The following is an 18,030-nucleotide window of genomic DNA, read 5'->3' on the forward strand; positions in this document are numbered from 1 at the left end:
AGGGATTTCTCTACGTGTGTTGTTGAAACGACTTAGAGCTGCTCCAGAATCCAGGGGCATGCACAGGAGAAATGTGCAGTAGCTGGTGCCCCACAGGGCCCCTTGTGACAAAGCTGCCCCTGACCAGCATTTTAAAGCAAGAGGGGTACCTGCAGACCTCCAAATGGCGTGGGACTCTCAACTCCACCAGCCTCAGCTGGCATGGCCAGTAATGCAGGATAGTGGGAGTTGGTCCAGCAATGGCTGGAGGGCCACACGTTTCTCACCTGAGCAGGAGATTGGACAAGATGACCTTGGGTCCCTCCAGGTGTCATTAGACTGCAACCATCCAAGACCATTGGCTAAGCTGGTTGGGGATACAGGAATTTCTGTTGCTGTTGGCTTCCGTCTGTCTTGAGAGACAATGGAGTGTACCTCCAGGGGAAGTCAGAATATTACATTAGCAGTACCAAAGTAACTTCCCTGGGGCGCATGGCTGAGCAGTGTGTAGGGAGGTTCTGGGCTGCACAGATGACAAGAGCCCCCCCCCCTTGGCCTCACAAGGCAGTGGAGGGTTAGAATCAGATGGACTACTTTCCCGGGATGACAAGCCCCATCTGCCCCTCATTTCCCTCTTACAGCACTTGCAGAAACTGCCTTCTTGACTGTTGGACCCACTATTGGCGCCGTCCACTCGATCCACCAGAGCCTATCTTCACATGCACAGGAAGTCCGTAACTCACCAATGGTTTAAGACTCATTGGCTACCCTTGCCTGGTTCAGCCGGCCAGTTAACGCTGTTCCCAGGGTGTGTCTGCTGTCACATGCTGACAGCTCGTAGGAGCCACAGGGGAGAGCTGAATGCAGGGTAGGGACCAAAAGTGGACAAACTACCCCAGGAGGAGTATGATGTGTCCCCCACCAAAGGTACTACCCTTCCCCTAACACCCCATACAACCCATACAACAGGAGTTGTAGTTCAACAATATCTGGGGACCCAAGGTTGAAGAACTCCAGTCTAATAATCTCCAATAATCCTCACTCTATGAAATCCCTATGAGTCTATTAAAAAAATGCTTTCTTTCAGAATGCCACGGGATTCTGAACTCACTGTTGCTTTTCTGTAGCTTTCATCTTCCAACCCTGATGGAATGGACAGGAAGGAAAAGGCTGGGATCACCACAGGAAACCAGCCTCTGAACTGAGAAAATGCAGTAGGTAGTTTGCTAGAAACCTCTTGTTTTCCCAGACCGTTCTCTACCTAAAAAGAATATCTGCTCTGTTTAAAAACTCAGCACAAAGTCTCTTTTCTGGTAAATGAGTATTTTGTTCCTGCTTTTGACTCTGGAAGAAATGTTTATTGGGCATGACATAAAGCAAAAATAGAATGTACCAGTTTTCCTTTTATTCCCCATCCCCAAGTAGCTCACTCACACTGAATACACTGAAACTGTTTGACTGTTCTATCATTGTGAAATTAAACACTCTATTCCATTCTTTGCTTTTAAAAATAAGTTGATAGACAAACAAACAAACAAACAAACAAACAAACAAACAAACAAACACAAAACATAAAACGGTATTTATTCTAAAGGCAGACTAATGCATCAGTTTTGTTTCTTATTTAAGGCACCTCACTGACCCTTCTCCACAAATTTTTAACTTGGGCACATATTTTGTATGCCCCTCAATATACTGCAATGCCCTCTCTCCCCACTTCCCACTGCAATAGTGTTATGACCTGTACAACACCCACACTATTGTATTAAGAAATGATTCCCATTGCTCAAGAAAGTGCAACCCAGTCATATTGAGTTTCCCAGGATTATGTTCCAGTTGCCATATTTGATATGGCAACCTTACAAAGAGAGGAAGTTGACATCACACAGAGAACTTTTGTTGAGGATAAGCAGGCTGCGGAAGCTTCCAGAAGAAAATAAAGCTTACAAAATTTGATGAGTTTGCAGACATTTCTGAGCAGCATGGAGGCGTGTAAAGTTCCATTGAAAGGTTTTGCAGCCACAAATGAAGCCACTGCTCATCCTAGGGCAGGGACAACCCTACATGGTGCCTTCTGTGTGTTTTAGACTACATCTCCTATTATCTCTGTCCACTGGCCGTGTTGGATGGGGCTGTTGGGGGTTGTAGTCCAAAACATCTGTAGAGTCCTTTGCTGGGGAAGGCAGTTCCAGCTGATAGAGTTATGTACAGTAAATAGAATCAGTGTTGTTTTCATTTAATGTAAGCACCATTCCAATCTCTGGTATTACTAGCACCAATTTAGACAAAACTGCAGGGATAGCCAATATAGTGCCCTCCAGATGTTATTAGACTCCAGCTACCAGCAGCCACATCAATCCAACAACATCTGGAGGGCCACAGATAGCAGCCCTTGCAGTAAACCATGGTTGTTATGTGAACAGTATAGGTTCCAGGTTTGGGGGGGGAGGGATATGCTCTTGGGGGGACTCTCTCTGAGTGTGCCCCACACCACATTCTCCTCTTCAATGCAGCTGCCCATGTGCTTGCTTCTACCTTTGCGCATATTGGCACCACCTCCAAGACAGGAGGAGCATAAGACATGTGAATGAGCAGGCAAAAGCATGTTCCACTCCTCATTGCATGCAATGGATGGTGACTTAAAGCATTAAACACTGTTGTTGCATCCAAACACAGCAAACAGTGGCTTGTTCAGTTCAGCTGGTTAGTTAGCTGGGATGTCAACATCCAATCCTGGTCTGATCTTCTTGTTTGCTGACAAACTGAGCTTTGATATCCTGGTTTCTTTACAAACAGAAGTACTCTTTCCCTTGTGGGCAAAGAGAAGTGGGAAGCTCATGCAGAACCAATCAGGTAACAGCAAACCACAGTTTGTTGTTACATCTGAACAGGACCACAGCAGTGCTAGATTACCCAAAAGACAAAGCAAGCATGTGCTTAGGACAGCGGCAAATGGGGTGTAAAAAAGTGAGAAATTTTGGGGGGAAATTGGCATTTGATTTTTTTTTAATGGAAGTAGTCAACCTTCTTAGAATTCCTTACATTCCACACCCTTCCCCCATTTTTCTGTTCTCTTTTTATTACTTATCCATTATCCCCAGCTAATATAGATTGAAATAATGTAAGGAAATCAGATTCTGTCATGTGTTGTACATGGCATACATACATGTACATTTCAGCATACAGGCAAACCTTGTGTCACCATAATCTTTTCAGTGCTTAGGACCTTTAAAAGTCTTAATCCAGCCACAGACATGGAAGAGTCCTAGAGCCTTCACTTGCACACATACTCTACTTCTAAAAGTGTATAACTAAAGCATCAGAACCAAAGGAAACACAGCAGCTTGGGAAAGAGCTGGCATCTTTGTCGACTCTTTCAGCTGCTCTGGGATGGAGGAAATCCCATTATAGCTTCATTGTTTTATTTTTTTTCTTGCAGACGCAGCAGGAATACAATTTAATATTTAAAGCACTGTTAATATTAATGGCGGCTATCACCATTTTAACCAACTGTTAGGATGAAGGTTGTTTATCGGGGTGAGTGGGAGGGGAGCTGCTCTGCATGCAGAAGAGTTGGAGGGGACTGCCCAGCATCTCCAGTCCAAAGGTTCTTCTCCAGCAGTATGGATAGGAAAGAAGTCCCCACCACACACATCTTGAGAACCCAAATAAATTCACAGCATCATCATCATTCTGTCTTTTTCCCTAGCAGGGACTCAAGATGGCTTATAGCTAAACTATAAACAGCATGAGCAATATGACACAAGATAGTCATTTATGATGGAAAGGGCATGTGATGTGTGCACATGGTTCTAATTCAGCAATGAGAACCTAAGAACTTGGCTGCTGGATCAGACTAAAGACCTATCAAGCCCAGCATTCAGTCCTCACAGTGACCAACCAGATACCGCAAGTCCATAAGTAGGACACAGTCTCATGCCCCTCCTGCTGTTTGCCCCTTAGCAACTGGTATTCACCAGTATAATGCCTCTGGTCCTGGAGATCTTACCATACTGGGGAGGACTGTGACCTGGTAACGGACTGTCCTCTATAAAGCATGACACAGACACCCTATCTTGGTACCTGCCAATCTGATTCGAAAGAATGACAGGCCAGAGAGCAGGGATGTGGCTGATCTTAGAGCTTGGGTAGCATTCTGTGATATTGTAGGCAAGTGCTCCTTCAGATGGGCTGAGCCTGGACCATTGGGTGGCTTTCCAGCCATGATAAACCCCCTTTTCAAAATGCAAAGGGCCTTTTCAAATTTAGTTAAATGGTTAGAACTAATCCGGATGATGCAAGTGGCCCCAACTCCAACATGATCTGTTAGTTACACCTTGGGTTGTTTTTATCTAGTAACTAAATAAATTGCTCCTAGAAAACTATAAGCACTTGTCCTATAAGCACTTGTCTCTTGTTATTAAAAAAAGAAATATGCCTTTTAGAATAAAGAAGAAATGGGACGTCTCATTTTTTCTTGCAAGAGCACAGCAATCAAAATGGCTGCTGCAAGTTTTCATGCGATTTCAGGCTGCACTTTTTTTGGTCATGGTGCCCAAAAACATTTGTTTGGGGCATTGTGCCTCAAAAGCATGCTTTGGGGGGGCCACAATCTTGTGCGGGTCACATGACTCGCACAGGAGTGTGGACCCGGAAGATGGCATCCTGGATTTGGACCACATCATGTTGGAAGTCATGCCTTTGTTGATGCTTTGCTCTGTGCTGGACACCGAAGCTGTGAGCTGGGGGTTTCCCTGGAAGCCTAATGGGGAAGCAAGAACTTTTTGGGGTGGTAATGCTGTGAGCCCCTCCATCCTATGCTCAGGTTGTATATCCATGAAAATAAACCATATATCTGTAAGACACCGTCATGCCAAAGAAATCCTGATTAAGCGCAGGAACCCCTCATTGCTCAGAAACTGACTGCATGGCTTAGATAGATTAGAGGCGCCTTATTTCAAAAAGTTAAAATCCGGACACAAAAGTTGCTTTTAGGGGGGGCAAAGTTATTGAGCTGAGCTTCCATGGGGGCAGGTACCAAAGATCTCAAAAAAGAAAGAAAAGGTTTTTGAGCTATTTTTTTAGGTAATTTGCAAAAATCTGCACTTCCGGAATGGGTTGACATAGGTCTGGATTTTCCCGGACATTTAAGCGATTTCTGCCCACACACTGTTTCCGATGGCCCAGTCCCAGTGATGTCCAGGAAATTCCAGACGTATGGCAACCCTTTCCTTTTCACAAGGAAGGAAACCTTTGTTCCTTCCACAAAGGTTTCTGCCTTCGCAAGCTCATGGAGGCACAGTGTTTTGTTTGCTAAAAGTACCATTTGTAAGTACAAATTCACCTGGAAAATTTTAAGGCAGAGAGAGAGTTGTTTATTTATTCATACCCTGCCCTTCCCCACGAGCCTGAGGCTAACAACCTTCATAAATAAATAAATGCAAGAAAGGAAAGAAAGAAATAATTATTATGAAGGACAATCAGTAGGATCCAAATGAAAAATTAATGTCTACACCAACCAGACCAAAGGTCGTGTGATGCCAGCTCCAGGCTTGGGGGGCTCTTGGGCAGCTCACCCTCCTTGGCCTCCCCCCACAAGGCCACCTCCTCCCCACCATCGTCATCGGCTGCACCCAGGGCTCCTCTTCCGCACTGCTACCCTTTCTGTCTCCGGCGGTGGGGGCAGAGCCTAGCCACCAGGGCCAGGAGCCATCCGTAGCCCTCTTCTCCCTGAATTTGCCCATTCCTCTTGTAAAGCTATCCCAGCTGGTGGCTATCACTGCCTCCTGTGGGAGGGAGGTCCGCACTTTAACTCTACACTGCATGAAGAAGTCTTTTCCTTTAACTGTCCTGAATATTCCTACATTCAGCTTCATTGGATGCCCACGAGTTCTAGTGTGGAGAGGAAGAAAAACTTTTCTGTTCCACTCTCTCCTTAATGTTATAAACTTCCATCATGTCACCTCTAACTCAAATTGAAAAGTCCCAAATGCTGCAACCTTTCCTCCTTCCTCCTTCTCTTTCGCTGGTTTCACGGGCTTGGATGGGGCAGAAAAGGATGGCCAGAACAATCAAGGGGATGATTGTTTGTTCTGGCCACCCTTTTGTCCCCCATCCAAAAGGAGGAGGAGCCTCCACTTGCCTCGCTGGCGGCTGCTGTGGGTGAGGCAGTGGCAAGGAGAGGGGCTACTCAAGGGCCCCACCAAACCTGGAGCTGGCACTCGCTATGATCTCAGGCAGCCACTGACAAGGCAAGCCATCATTATGGGGCCAGGTGAATCAACAGTCTCTTTTGATATAAGGGAGCATCACACAATCGCATTCAAATATCGGCATAGCCAGGAGGTCAGGAGCAATACAGGGAAAAGCAACCATCCAATGTTGTTGCACAGAGTTGATTCTGAGTTAGGTTGCTATACATCGTTTGTTAAACTACGGAACAAAGCCCACATCCAGCGCTCTTTTTGACCCATTCCCTGGATCCAGGCATTCTGAACTCCTTGGCGCTCCCTTTTTTCTGTTAAGGATTGCGTGCACCTTCGTCTTGTAGGCACTGCAGAAGAAGGTACAATCTGCTGAGTGGGCAAAACGTGTGTACTCTTCCAAGAACCTTCTCTCTCTCTTTCATTGGAAAGAATTGCTGGGGCAGAGCCATCACCCAAAGGCTTCGTTTCGCTCTGTCTTAATAATGTCTCCAGCATCCTCCTGCATCAGAGCCAATCTTTCTCTCTCGCTGTATTTATATTCAATATATATATATCAGAACGATGGATGGGAGGCGGGGAGTGAATGATGGAAAAATATCGTTTGGCAGCATGGCACCCCACTCCTGCTGCAGAACAGTTTTAGATTATTTTTATCCTATTTCTGCACAGCTCCTCTTGACTTTCTGGGAGTGACTAAAGAAAGACTGAGAAACATACTGTATGCGTCGCCTTCAGGAGCAGCTGTGTTTCAGGTGGATGCACCTGTCCCGTTCTTGTCCAAATATACACTCTACAGTGGCAAGAGACTCTCAGCTTGGATTGCCTGCCAGTTGCCTCTACCCCCAAACTATTAGTAGCACAAATGATGATATACAGCTTTGAGAGTGTACATTATCTCGTATTATTTTCCGAGTCACATCCCCTCCAACCACTAGGTACTGCTACAAAATCTGGCTTCAGTTTCCACTTTTACCAAAAAGCGATCTCTGTATTTGCTAATGTAAAGCAAACATACTGTATTTTTTCTTCTTCTGCTTTCTGGCTAACCACAGGCCCCTGTGTTTAGCTTAAGGCATGCAAGAAATCTAGGCAAGAGCTGGGCTTTGTTTTTAAAAATGGAGATTCTGCTAGAATGCTAGCAGAGAGCAGAGAGTAGGGTCCAGCTGCACCCCAGCTTAATGTGGATTATGTGCCCCTTGTTCATCCTTGAATTCCAAACTGTCTCTCTGCTAAATCTGGAGTTTCCCTAGGCTCAGAAAATCCAAAAGGGGCAACTGCTGCACTTTAAAAGCACTCATACCAGCTTTCTGTAGACACTTCTGTCTAGTTTTTTGTTTTTGTTTTTATGTGGGCATTTTTGATGTGTAGCAGCTTCTAAAGAGGCAAGGTTGCCTGAAACAGCAAATGGGTGAAAAACAGGGAAAGTAATAGAATAGTAGAGTTGGAAGGGACCCCAAGGGCCATCTAGTCCAACCCCCTGCAATCCAGGGATCTCAGCTAAAGCATCTCTGGCCATCCAACCTCTGCTTTAAAACCTCCAAGAAAGGGGAGTCCATAACCTCCAGAGGGAGAGGGAGACCGTTCCAGGTTCTTAGGAGACATGAAAATTCTGAGTTAAAATCACATCCAAATATATGTGGCCTGCCAGGGGACAAACTGATTTTGTACTCATTTTTGTACTTTTATTCTATTTTTCCTCATTGCACACACAATTTCATCCCTTACTTAGTGTAAGATTTGTACTGATACAGAGTTCTGGAGAACATGAAATCTGCCCACTGTTTGGTTGTTCCCAATAAACAGACTGCCCAACTGCGGATTTGAGAACTTTTCTTCCTCTCATAGACAAACATGTTTACTTTTGCCTTTCTTGGTCTCCCAATGATCCTTACAAGAGCCCTGTGAGGTAGACCAGCACGATCCAGAGCCATCGGAGCAAATCAGGATTTCCTTCTACCCTTGAACCTTTTGTCTAGGCCCCAAAGCTCTTTATTGATTCACTCAGGGGGTGAAATGGAAGAAAAGCTTAATCAGCACCAACAAACTTTGGATGGTGGAGCTGTGAACACGAAAGACTGCAAGCTTTGGCACTGGGTGGCAGAAATAGTGTTGACGTATCCTGGACAATAGAGTGTCATCTCCATTGTTCAACTATTTGATGATCCAGGGGCAAATCTGACACCCCTGAAGCTGGCTGGATACACAATTAAATCCTGCAGGTCAGTTTCTAGCACCAAGTATGTCAAGAATGCAAGTCAAAAGATTAAGCGGCTTGCACTGGATGGAGCACATGAACGTATCCAAGCATTTCTCTTCTACCTGCTTGTCTTTGGTTTGCAAACAGTGTAATCTGTATCCCTGCCCTAACTGACCATGTATCTCCCCTGTTTTTGTATCTCCCCACAACACCCCACGCCCTTGACTGCCGCTGAGGGAAACATTCGTAAAAACATTTCAGTCCTGGATCCTCCTGGTCAGACTAGAAAGGTTTGTTTCAGAAGTGTTGCAAGTTGAACCTTGACCAGGATTTACACAACTTTTGGGAAACTTATTCAGCTACTGACTTGTTAACAAGGTATTATATGCCTGTATTATATGCCTCAACCCAGGACTCCATGGGCTCTAACAACACCTTCTTGGTGCAAGGAAGTCCAACAATCTCAGCCATCTGATCAAAACCAGGGATGGCCAGTTCCATTTTGCCGTCTTGAGGCGAAACAGGAAAGTGTCCCTCACTACTGCCCCGTGGCCAAGGCCTCGCTTACCAGGGCCGTGTGGCGACTTTCAACAAGATCTCGTGAGATCTCACAAGATCTTGCCGGAAGTCGCCACACATTCCTGTTGGCGGCAGCAGCAGCAGGGGCAGGCACAGCGTTTGTGGCACCAGTGCCCACTGGGATTCTGCCACCCAAGGTGGCTGCTTCAGTCCACCTCATGGGCAGGCTAAACCCAATGAAAACTGTGCAGCAAAACTGGTGGTTATCATGAGCTCTCAAAGCAAAAAAAGGTTGGTGGTTTTGTGATAGGCCCTAGTACACAGGAGCAGCCAGGACGTGTGTAACTCACATGTTAAGACAAGAGTTTAGCAAAGCCGTGAGCACACACACACCCTCAATTTGAGTGGCCTTTCTGATTCAGCAGCCCAGCCACTCCCCAGAACCACAAGCCACTTCTTAAGCTCTGTAGTGTTTAAGACAAAGTTGGGAGGAAGAAGAAGTGGGAAGAAGGAACAAGGAAGAAAAAGAAGGGGGATTGTAAACCGGAAATGACATTGATGTCCTGGGTGTCCCAAAGTGCTTCTGGATCACTACTTCAGACAGCAGGGTGTAGATAATTGTGCTAGTTACACTTGTTTATCAGCTACAGTGCTTTGGGGTAATAAATATATAGATATTGCTCCTTTAAAAAATGAACAGAGCTGGCAAATGCCTCTTAAGTCCAGGATGTGATTTTTCATGCTCCAGATCAAAATAGGCTGTATGCTTCCAAAACGACCATGTCAAGAACATGCAGAGCACTTCAATGTTTCAAATCCAAGCAGATAAAGCTGTGTGTGTCTGTTTTGCTAGGGTGTGGTTTTTCCTGCTGCCAGACTGTTTTGAAATTTCTCTTTGCTTTCTTTAGTGTACCACAGTCCAGAAACCTCAAATCCAGAGCTATTTCTTGAGAGGGACATGGCTATAAGGCAGTTTCCATTAAAGAAAAATTCAAATGGCTCTTTCTCCAAGAAATTCATCAGAAAGAGGAGTAGGTGGCCATAAAAAGAATAAAGCCTTGCTGTTAAAGAGGAATTGGGAACACAGAAAATATCCAAAGGTTAAGATCTTACTCTTGTCATTATAAAGCGGGGATGGGGAGCCTTTTTCAGCCCAAGGGCCACGTTCCATCATGAAGAAGCTTCCAGGGGCCATGTGGCAAGGGTGGGTGGGGCAACTGATGCGATGCTCACCTTTAAGCAGGTTATCTACCAGCCACATAAACATCAATAGATTTTTCTACACACAAACCTCCCTCCCTCCCAGCAAGCAAGAGGCATGCTCACAATTCAAGACCACATTCCAGCACTGAAGGAGAGTTTGTAACAGGGCTGGGAAGGGCGGCTGCTTCTGGTGCCTGGTTTCCAAACTTTGGCAAAGTTCAGACACTTGTCGGGCTTCCTTTCTTCTGTATATCTTTTTAAAAATCTATTTATTTAATATGATTTAAATAGTGCTTGATTGTAAAAAAAAGAAGAAGGTCCAAGCAGTTTACAAAAAGAAAATGATTATCAGTAAAAACAGTTAAATATTTAAAACATTGGGGGGGGGGGGAATCATTAAACTCTGCTTTCATGGTCTGCATTCCTACTAAAATTCAAGTTCAAATGAGCTTATCTTCAGGGTTTCTGTCCTCAGCTTGCTTCAGGTGCCTGTGTGACGTTGGGCAGGCAGACAGCCCAGTCATACTCCCCACCTGATTATGTCTCCTGGAGAGGCCTGAGCAGTGTGTGCCTCCACTTCTCCCCTGTAAATTGAGATGTCGATTTAGCAAGTGTGTCAACTGGGACCTAAAAACCCGAATATGCTGCTTTTGGAACCCAGCAGATGACAGACCATCCAGCCTGGATGTACACATCCAGAGTATGTACACATTACCTGCTTAAAACACAGTGAGGTCATTTTTCCATACTGTTTTTAAAGTCGATGCCTTCCCATGTTGCCAGCTCTCTGTCCCTGGTTTCCCATTCATCCCCGCCCTCCCCAAATCACCTTCCACAGGACTGACTCCCAGTCTAAGTGAATGCACCACAGAGTTGGAGTTTAAACTCCTTCCTAGCATTTGATGCACTCTTGGGTGGAAAGGGAGCTGGGCGGGGAAGGAAGCTGTGTGTGCATTCTGGGCTCTGATCCCTTTAGCCTCCAGGATCCTGCAGGGAGGTGGTTCACCGCTTTGATTCTCCCCAGTGTTGCATAGCCTCCAAGTGTCCCTATTCTCCAGGGACAGTCCTGCAATTATGAAAGCCTTCTGGTTTGTTCCTGGAATGCCCCTATTTCCCCCACCAGGGCCAATGATGCTGCCGAGCTCAGGGAGGAGGATGAGCAAGGACAGTGGCAGCTGCAGCAGCTGTGAGGGAGCATCCCCTTGCCTCTCCGTGGCCACCGCTGCTGTCCTCCTTGCTTGGGCACTCAGAGTGGCTGCTGGAGAGCAGGTGAGGAGAGGAGGGGCCGCCATTGCAGAAGCCCAGCCTCGTGTGATGTGCCAGCTCTGAGGGGCAGGCAGAGGGCAGGGCTGCCCTGTGTGGGAAGAAGCGGGGAGCGGAGAAGAGCTCAAGGAGTCTTGATTTTTGTGCATCCACGTCTAACCTTGCCCCTTTCTAAAATTTATTTATTTATTTATTGGTGTTTTCTGTTTGTTTGTTTGTTTGTTTGTTTGTTTGTTTTGATAAATCTACCAAAGGAGAGAATGAAATAAAATAAAGAAAATTGGGATTAAGGGTTTTCCTCGGATGGTGGAGGGTGTCTGTGTCCCATTGGTGTGGGGCTGGTGGCACTCGCCCTTCTTCTGATAGGAAATGCTCGGGGGGGGGGGGGTTGAGGAAGATCAGTTGGGGGAGAGGGAGAAAAAATTCATCTGAGGAATGTTAGAGGGTATGGTGTTGCCACTTAAAAAAACCCAAGTAAATGAGAGGAAACCGATCTCTTGCTTGCAGAAACTCAGTCCTGGCCCGCTTACGAGGGAGTCGGTCTCCTCTGAATCCAGTGGCAGCTACTTCTGAAGAGACACGGTTAAAATGGCAACCTTAGTTCTGAGCCAACAGGATTAGTGAACATGGCAAGTGGCAGGGTGGGTGGAAAGTGGGGTGCTCCTCCACAATACATGCCCTGCCCCACATCAACCCCCCCCCAGCAAATGTTTCCACTCTAAAGCCTATGAGATAAGCTAGTTGGTGGAGCAGGGGACTCTTAATCTCAGGGTTATGGCTTCAAGCCCCACACTGGGCAATAAGATTCCTCCACGGTCCCTTCCAGCTCTATACTTCTATGATTTTATGCACATGGGATTCACTACACAATGTAAAATGTGTGGAGTGAAGCAGACATGGGGAAACCACATCAAAACACAGTGTTTCAGAAGAAACTACAAGATACCTGGGGATTGTGGGTAACGTGTACAAAGATTCAAAGAATGGGGTGAAAACACACTGATGCCAGAGTAAGTGGCAATATGTAGATCCCTATAGAAACTTGCGTCTACAAAACATGATGCTGAGTATCTAGTGATATTGCTTTCATTTGAATTATTAAGCAGAGAATTGGAAACCAGGCCACTAACACCTGATGGTCATTCTAGCCTCTTCTTATCCATTTTCAGAGAGGGCATAAGAGAACACGAAGGCTCCACATTTCTTTAAATATAACATCTAGGGTTAGGCGAAAACAGTGGTGCAGCTGGGGCTCTGGCCGCCCGGGGCCCTCACTGCGTTTGCCGCCCCTCTTGCTGTTCCTCATCCAGGAGCCCCACTGGCTTGCCAGCCTGGTGTTTGCCGCCCAGTGTGGGCTTCCCCAGCTGGTATCGGTGGGATTACTCTAGAGTCACAGCAGCAGCACCAACCAAGGCTGTCTTATGGGTGGCGTGCGGCTGGCAAAGGAGCATTTCTCGCTCCGCCTGACCCCGTGGCTCTGCAGAAATGCTAAGGGCCTCCCCAGCGCAAACGGGAGCCCAACCATTGTCTTACCCCACATATGCCCACTCAATAGCTTTGCAGGTGCCACATAATACATGCTTCACATATGAAGGAAATTGGCCTTTCAGTGACTGCTCCTGTACTTTGCAACTCCATCCCTATCGACATCAGGCAAGCACCTTCGGGGCACCTGCTAAAAACATCGTGGTTTAGGCAAGCCCAGATATGTAGAATGTTTACATGTGTTTTATCTGCTTTTAGCTCATGTTGATCTTAATCACTTTGTGAGTGTTTTAAACAGCTGTCTTTGACTGTCTTTATTATTTGATGGTTTTATTCTTTTTGTGGGGTGTATCAGGTATTAGGGGAGGGATAGTGCCTCTGGTGGGGGACATATCATGTTCGTTCTGGGATAGTTTGTCCACCTTTGGCACCCCCTGCACTCTCACCTGGGGCTCCTAGACTCTTAATATTAGGCTCGTGGGTTCAGGCCCCACGTTGGGCAAAAAGATTCCTGCATTGTAGGGGGTTGGACTAGATGACCCTCGGCGTCCCTTCCAACTCTAAAATTCTATGATACCATGCCAAAATAGGAAAGAAAGCTTCTGCATTGCTCCCCATTGCCCTCCCACAGAGGTTATCACTTCTCCACAAGATGCTCCACTTGTTAAACATCTCCCTGCTTTGGTACTTTGCACACTGAGAAGAACCAGTGTTGTCAGTTGGCATGTTTTTTTCCTTCAAGAGTCAGCTAAACTGTTACTTCATGTGTGAAATTGTTTATGAGGAGCAAGTGCTAGAAGAGACAGTGAGATGTTTTCTGATATGCAGAAGTCTTTCTCTCTCGTTTTTTTCCCGTGAGAGCTCCTTCTGAATCTTAGGAAAGCTGCAAACACACCCTTGGAGCTCCTTCAGGTTTCAGACTTGGGTTCCCTTTGGGGCTCCTGAGGGGAAAAGCCAGGCAGCCACTCACCCCCCCCCCCCCACTAACCCATCCGGACAGTCTCATGTGGTGGTCTTGCTGTATTGAGGAGGAGCCACGCAAGAGTGCAAAGCAGGGGTTGCCAGCCTTTTGGGACTGGTGGGCACACACTGAATTCTGAGAGAGTGCTGGAGGCACCAGTCGCAAAATGGCTGCCATGGAGGGGGCCTAGCAGATCATGAAGTTAGAGAGACCAGCAGCCCCAACAGTCTAATGCTCTCCAGCTATGACCTGCTGGTCCTGAAATTGAAGCACACTCTTCTAATCTGACAGAACCTAATGGAATATGTGTATATATTCATTTTATACTTGCAAAAATAATGTACATTGAGTTACATCAGGAACAAAGGGAAATGAACAGTAAACCTCCTCCCTTTTACCCAATCTGAATAATAATAATAATAATAATAATAATAATAATAATAATAATAATAATAATTTATCTATTATTTGTACCCCACACATCTGGCTGGGTTTCCCCGACCACTCTGGGCAGCTTCCAACAAAGATTAAAGGTAAAGGGACCCCTGACCATTAGGTCCAGTCGTGACCGACTCTGCGGTTGCGGCGTTCATCTCGCTTTAGTGGCCGAGGGAGCCGGCGTTTGTCCGCAGACAGTTCCAAGTCATGTGGCCAGCATGACTAAGCCACTTCTGGCGAACCAGAACAACACACGGAAATGCCGTTTACCTTCCTGCTGGAGCGGTACCTATTTATCTACTTGCACTTTGACGTGCTTTCAAACTGCTAGGTTGGCAGGAGCTGGGACCAAGCAACGGGAGCTCATCCCGTCGCGGGGATTCGAACCACCGACCTTCTGATCAGCAAGTCCTAGGTTCAGTGGTTTAACCTACAGCACCACCTGCGTCCCTCCAACAAAGATTAAAAATACATAAAAATGTCACACATTAAAAACTTCCCTAAACAGGGCTGCCTTCAGATGTTTTCTAAAAGTCTGGTAGTTTATCTCTTTTACATCTGATGGGAGGCGTTCCACAGGGCAGGTGCCACTACCGAGAAGGCCCTCTGCCTGGTTCCTTGTAGCTTTGCTTCTCACAGTGAGGGAACTGCCAGAAGGCCCTTGGTGCTGGACCTCAGTCCAGGCAGAACGATGGGGGTGGAGATGCTCCTTCAGGTATACTGGGCCGAGGCCATTTAGGGCTTTAAAGGTCACTTTGAATTGTGCTCGGAAACATACTGGGAGCCAATGTAGGCCTTTCAGGACCGGTGTTATGTGGTTTTGGCGGCCGCTCCCAGTCACCAGTCTAGTTGCTGCATTCTGGATTAGTTGTAGTTTCTGGATCACCTTCAAAGGTAGAGTGCATTGCAGTAGTCCAAGCGGGAGATAACCAGAGCGTGCACCACTCTGGCAAGACAGTCCGCTGGCAGGTAGGGTCTCAGCCTGCGTACCCGATGGAGCTAGTAGACAGCTGCCCTGGATTCAGAATACGTAGTGTCAGATCACCCATGTCACTAGAGGTGAACACCAGGTCTAAGGCATGTCCGTGACTATGAGTTGGGCCAAACTTATTCAGGGACAGCCCCATGGAGGCTATGCTTTCCACAAAGTCCCAAGCGGCCCCTTGTAAGGTCGTGTTGGCATGGATGTTAAAATCCCCTAGGTCAACCGAAGTAGCTGTCTCCAGGAGAACATCTGCCACGACCTGAAGCAGCTCAGGCAGGTAATCCTTGGTGCAGCGGGGAGGTCGGTACACCAAAAGGAATCCTGTACGGCCCCTATTGCCCAGCTTTCAGAACATGGAACTTCAGAGAACTGGGTCTTTCCAGTAGGACGCCTGATGCAAGCTAGTGACTTCCTAAAAATCACTGCAACCCCCCCTCCCTGCCCACATGACCTGGGTTGCTGTGCGTAAGAGAAACCTGGTGGACAAGCAGCGGCAAGGACAGGCCCACCTGCTTCTGCCAACCAGGTCTCTGTCACACATGCCAGGTCAAGTCCTCCATCCACGATCAAGTCATGGATGGCAGTGGTTTTATTCATCATTGACCTGGCATTGCACAGCAGCACCTTCAGGTCATGTGGGTTTCCCTTGTTGATTCCAGTATCCATCCGGTCAAGACCAGACCTGGAGGCAGGGATAGTCTTCAAACAACGACTAAACCTGCCTCCTCGGTAATGACATGGTCTGGTCTTAGCGTAACTCCTCCTCCTGCCCGTGATCACTGAGATCGGATGTCCCAGTGCTTCCCCCCCTGTGGAGCCCAGCCATTGTGTTGGCTGGGGCCCCACTCCCTGGCAGCCCTGATCCCGCCCCTTAAAAACAAAACACAAACTATACAACAACCAATAAAACAACAACAAAAAAAAAACAGTTATACTAAAATTAATCCCCAACCAGATATCCATCCCACCCCCCACCCCCAACAAAGCAAAAAAGGGGGGGGGAGAAAACTTAAAATGCCACTGACTGCTTAAGTGTTATGTACTGAAGTTCTCACCCTGGGCCAGCAGGGGGATACTGTAGATAGTTTTCACTCAGGTCCACATATGCAAATAAGGGATTGAAAGTGACGTTCAGTGATTGGATAGTTACAGAAAATGGTTACTGTTGCGTTCTAGTGGAGCTCTGTATAAGCAGGCTGGCTGAACCCTTCAGTTCAGTTCTGTTCTGGCCTGTGAATAAACAAGAGCTGTTTGAAGAATCGCTGTGTCGTCTGCTATGTTCACCCACAACTTAACACTGGCGTCAAAAGTGGGATTGATGGACAACAGAGCACAGCCAGATGCGGCCACTCTCTGAGCTGAGCTGAATCACTGAGCTGAAACACTGAGCGAAATCACGGAGCAGAACCAATTCAGAGCTGACTGTTCTGGCTAGAGCACTGTGTTCCATCCATCGCCTCCATGTCGGCATCGGAACCATGGCTTCACTTGTGCCTCTACCGCCGTTTGCGCCAGCCTCTGAATCATGGGACTCCTACCTCGCTCGGTTCGACTGCTACCTCCAAGCCAACGAGCTGACGGAAGTATCACAGGAGCGTAAGCGGGGCCTATTCCTCAGCCTCTGTGGGCCTGAGGTGTTTGAGATGGCCTGAGCATTGGTTGCGCCTGTAGCAGTCCAGACACGATTCAAGAGAAGCTCTGTAACCACTACGCTCCAAAGCCATCCAAGATTGCTGCCCGCCATGCGTTCTACCACCGGAACCAGGCAGAGGGGGAGTCAATCAACAACTACACCACCGCCCTGCGACAGGCTGCAATGCACTGCGAGTTCCGAGACTTAAACGATGCCCTGATGGATTAAATCGTCTGCGGGGTCCGGGACATCCATCTGCAACGGCGTCTCCTCGCCAAGCCAGACCTCACGCTACAGAAAGCCATTGAGGAGGCTGTGGCCTCAGAAGCTGCCCAGGAGATCCGCAAGTCCAGAAGCCCGCGTCTTGCTAGGAAGCCAGTTCCAGTGCATCATGAAGAGGCCAGCAGTGATGAGGCATCCTCCAGTGAAGACGATGATGTGCACCAGACAAAGCGGGAGCGCAGGAAGCTCCAACAGAAGTCCCAGTGCCAATTGGAATGTGCCGGCTGCGGAGGCAACCATTCCCGTGCCAAGTGTCAATTCAGAGACGCCATCTGTCGGAAGTGTTCCAAAAGGGGCCACACTGCTAAGGTCTGCCGATCAGCTCCGTCTGACACCTCCTCCCCACATTTAAGGACATTTTAAAACACATTAGACACTTGGAACAGGGAAGCAATAGCAGAACAACCCCACACTTCCCCAAGAGTTTGTTCCAAATGAGTCCAGCCCCACTCTCTAGGCACTGCAGCAGGAGTCCTTTTGTAGCTGGGAGTGTGAGGCCCTGGGCCCCACCCCCTGGGCAAGGAGGAAAAGGCCTTGGAAGGGAGCAGGCCCTGCAGTCCTCACCACAGCCTATGGTCTGTTCAGATCTAAACAACAACAACAACAACAACAACAACAACAACAACAACAACAACAACAACATACAACTTAACTTAATTAACTTATAATAATGGTATAGTTCATAAAATCACAAAAGTGGAGGAAGTCCAAATGTTGCTGATGTCAATATATAAAGGAAGAGGTTGACACCTAAACATTAGGAAGAACTTCCTGACAGTAAGAGCTGTTTGACAGTGGAATTTGCTGCCAAGGAGTGTGGTGGAGTCTCCTGCTTTGGAGGTCTTTAAGCAGAGGCTTGACAACCATATGTCAGGAGTG

The 18,030-nt window shown here is 47.2% G+C and overlaps 1 protein-coding gene across 10 annotated transcripts in view; it reads right to left on the bottom strand.

Moving 5' to 3' along the window:
- The window catches only part of TJP1 (tight junction protein 1), a 338,860-nt gene that overhangs the window by 134,227 nt on the left and 186,603 nt on the right, over window positions 1–18,030 (bottom strand). Inside the window, exon 1 of one of the 10 annotated variants that reach the window (XM_083475505.1) lies at window positions 754–1,018. The exons of the other annotated variants lie outside the window; for them this stretch is intronic. The gene's annotated coding sequence lies outside the window, so the exon portion shown is untranslated. Of the gene's footprint in view, window positions 1–753; window positions 1,019–18,030 lie in introns of those variants that run through there. 10 annotated transcript variants of the gene reach the window in all.

Source organism: Podarcis liolepis, assembly GCF_965112155.1.
Source record: "Podarcis liolepis genome assembly, chromosome: 14".
Taxonomy (NCBI): Eukaryota; Metazoa; Chordata; class Lepidosauria; order Squamata; family Lacertidae; genus Podarcis; species Podarcis liolepis.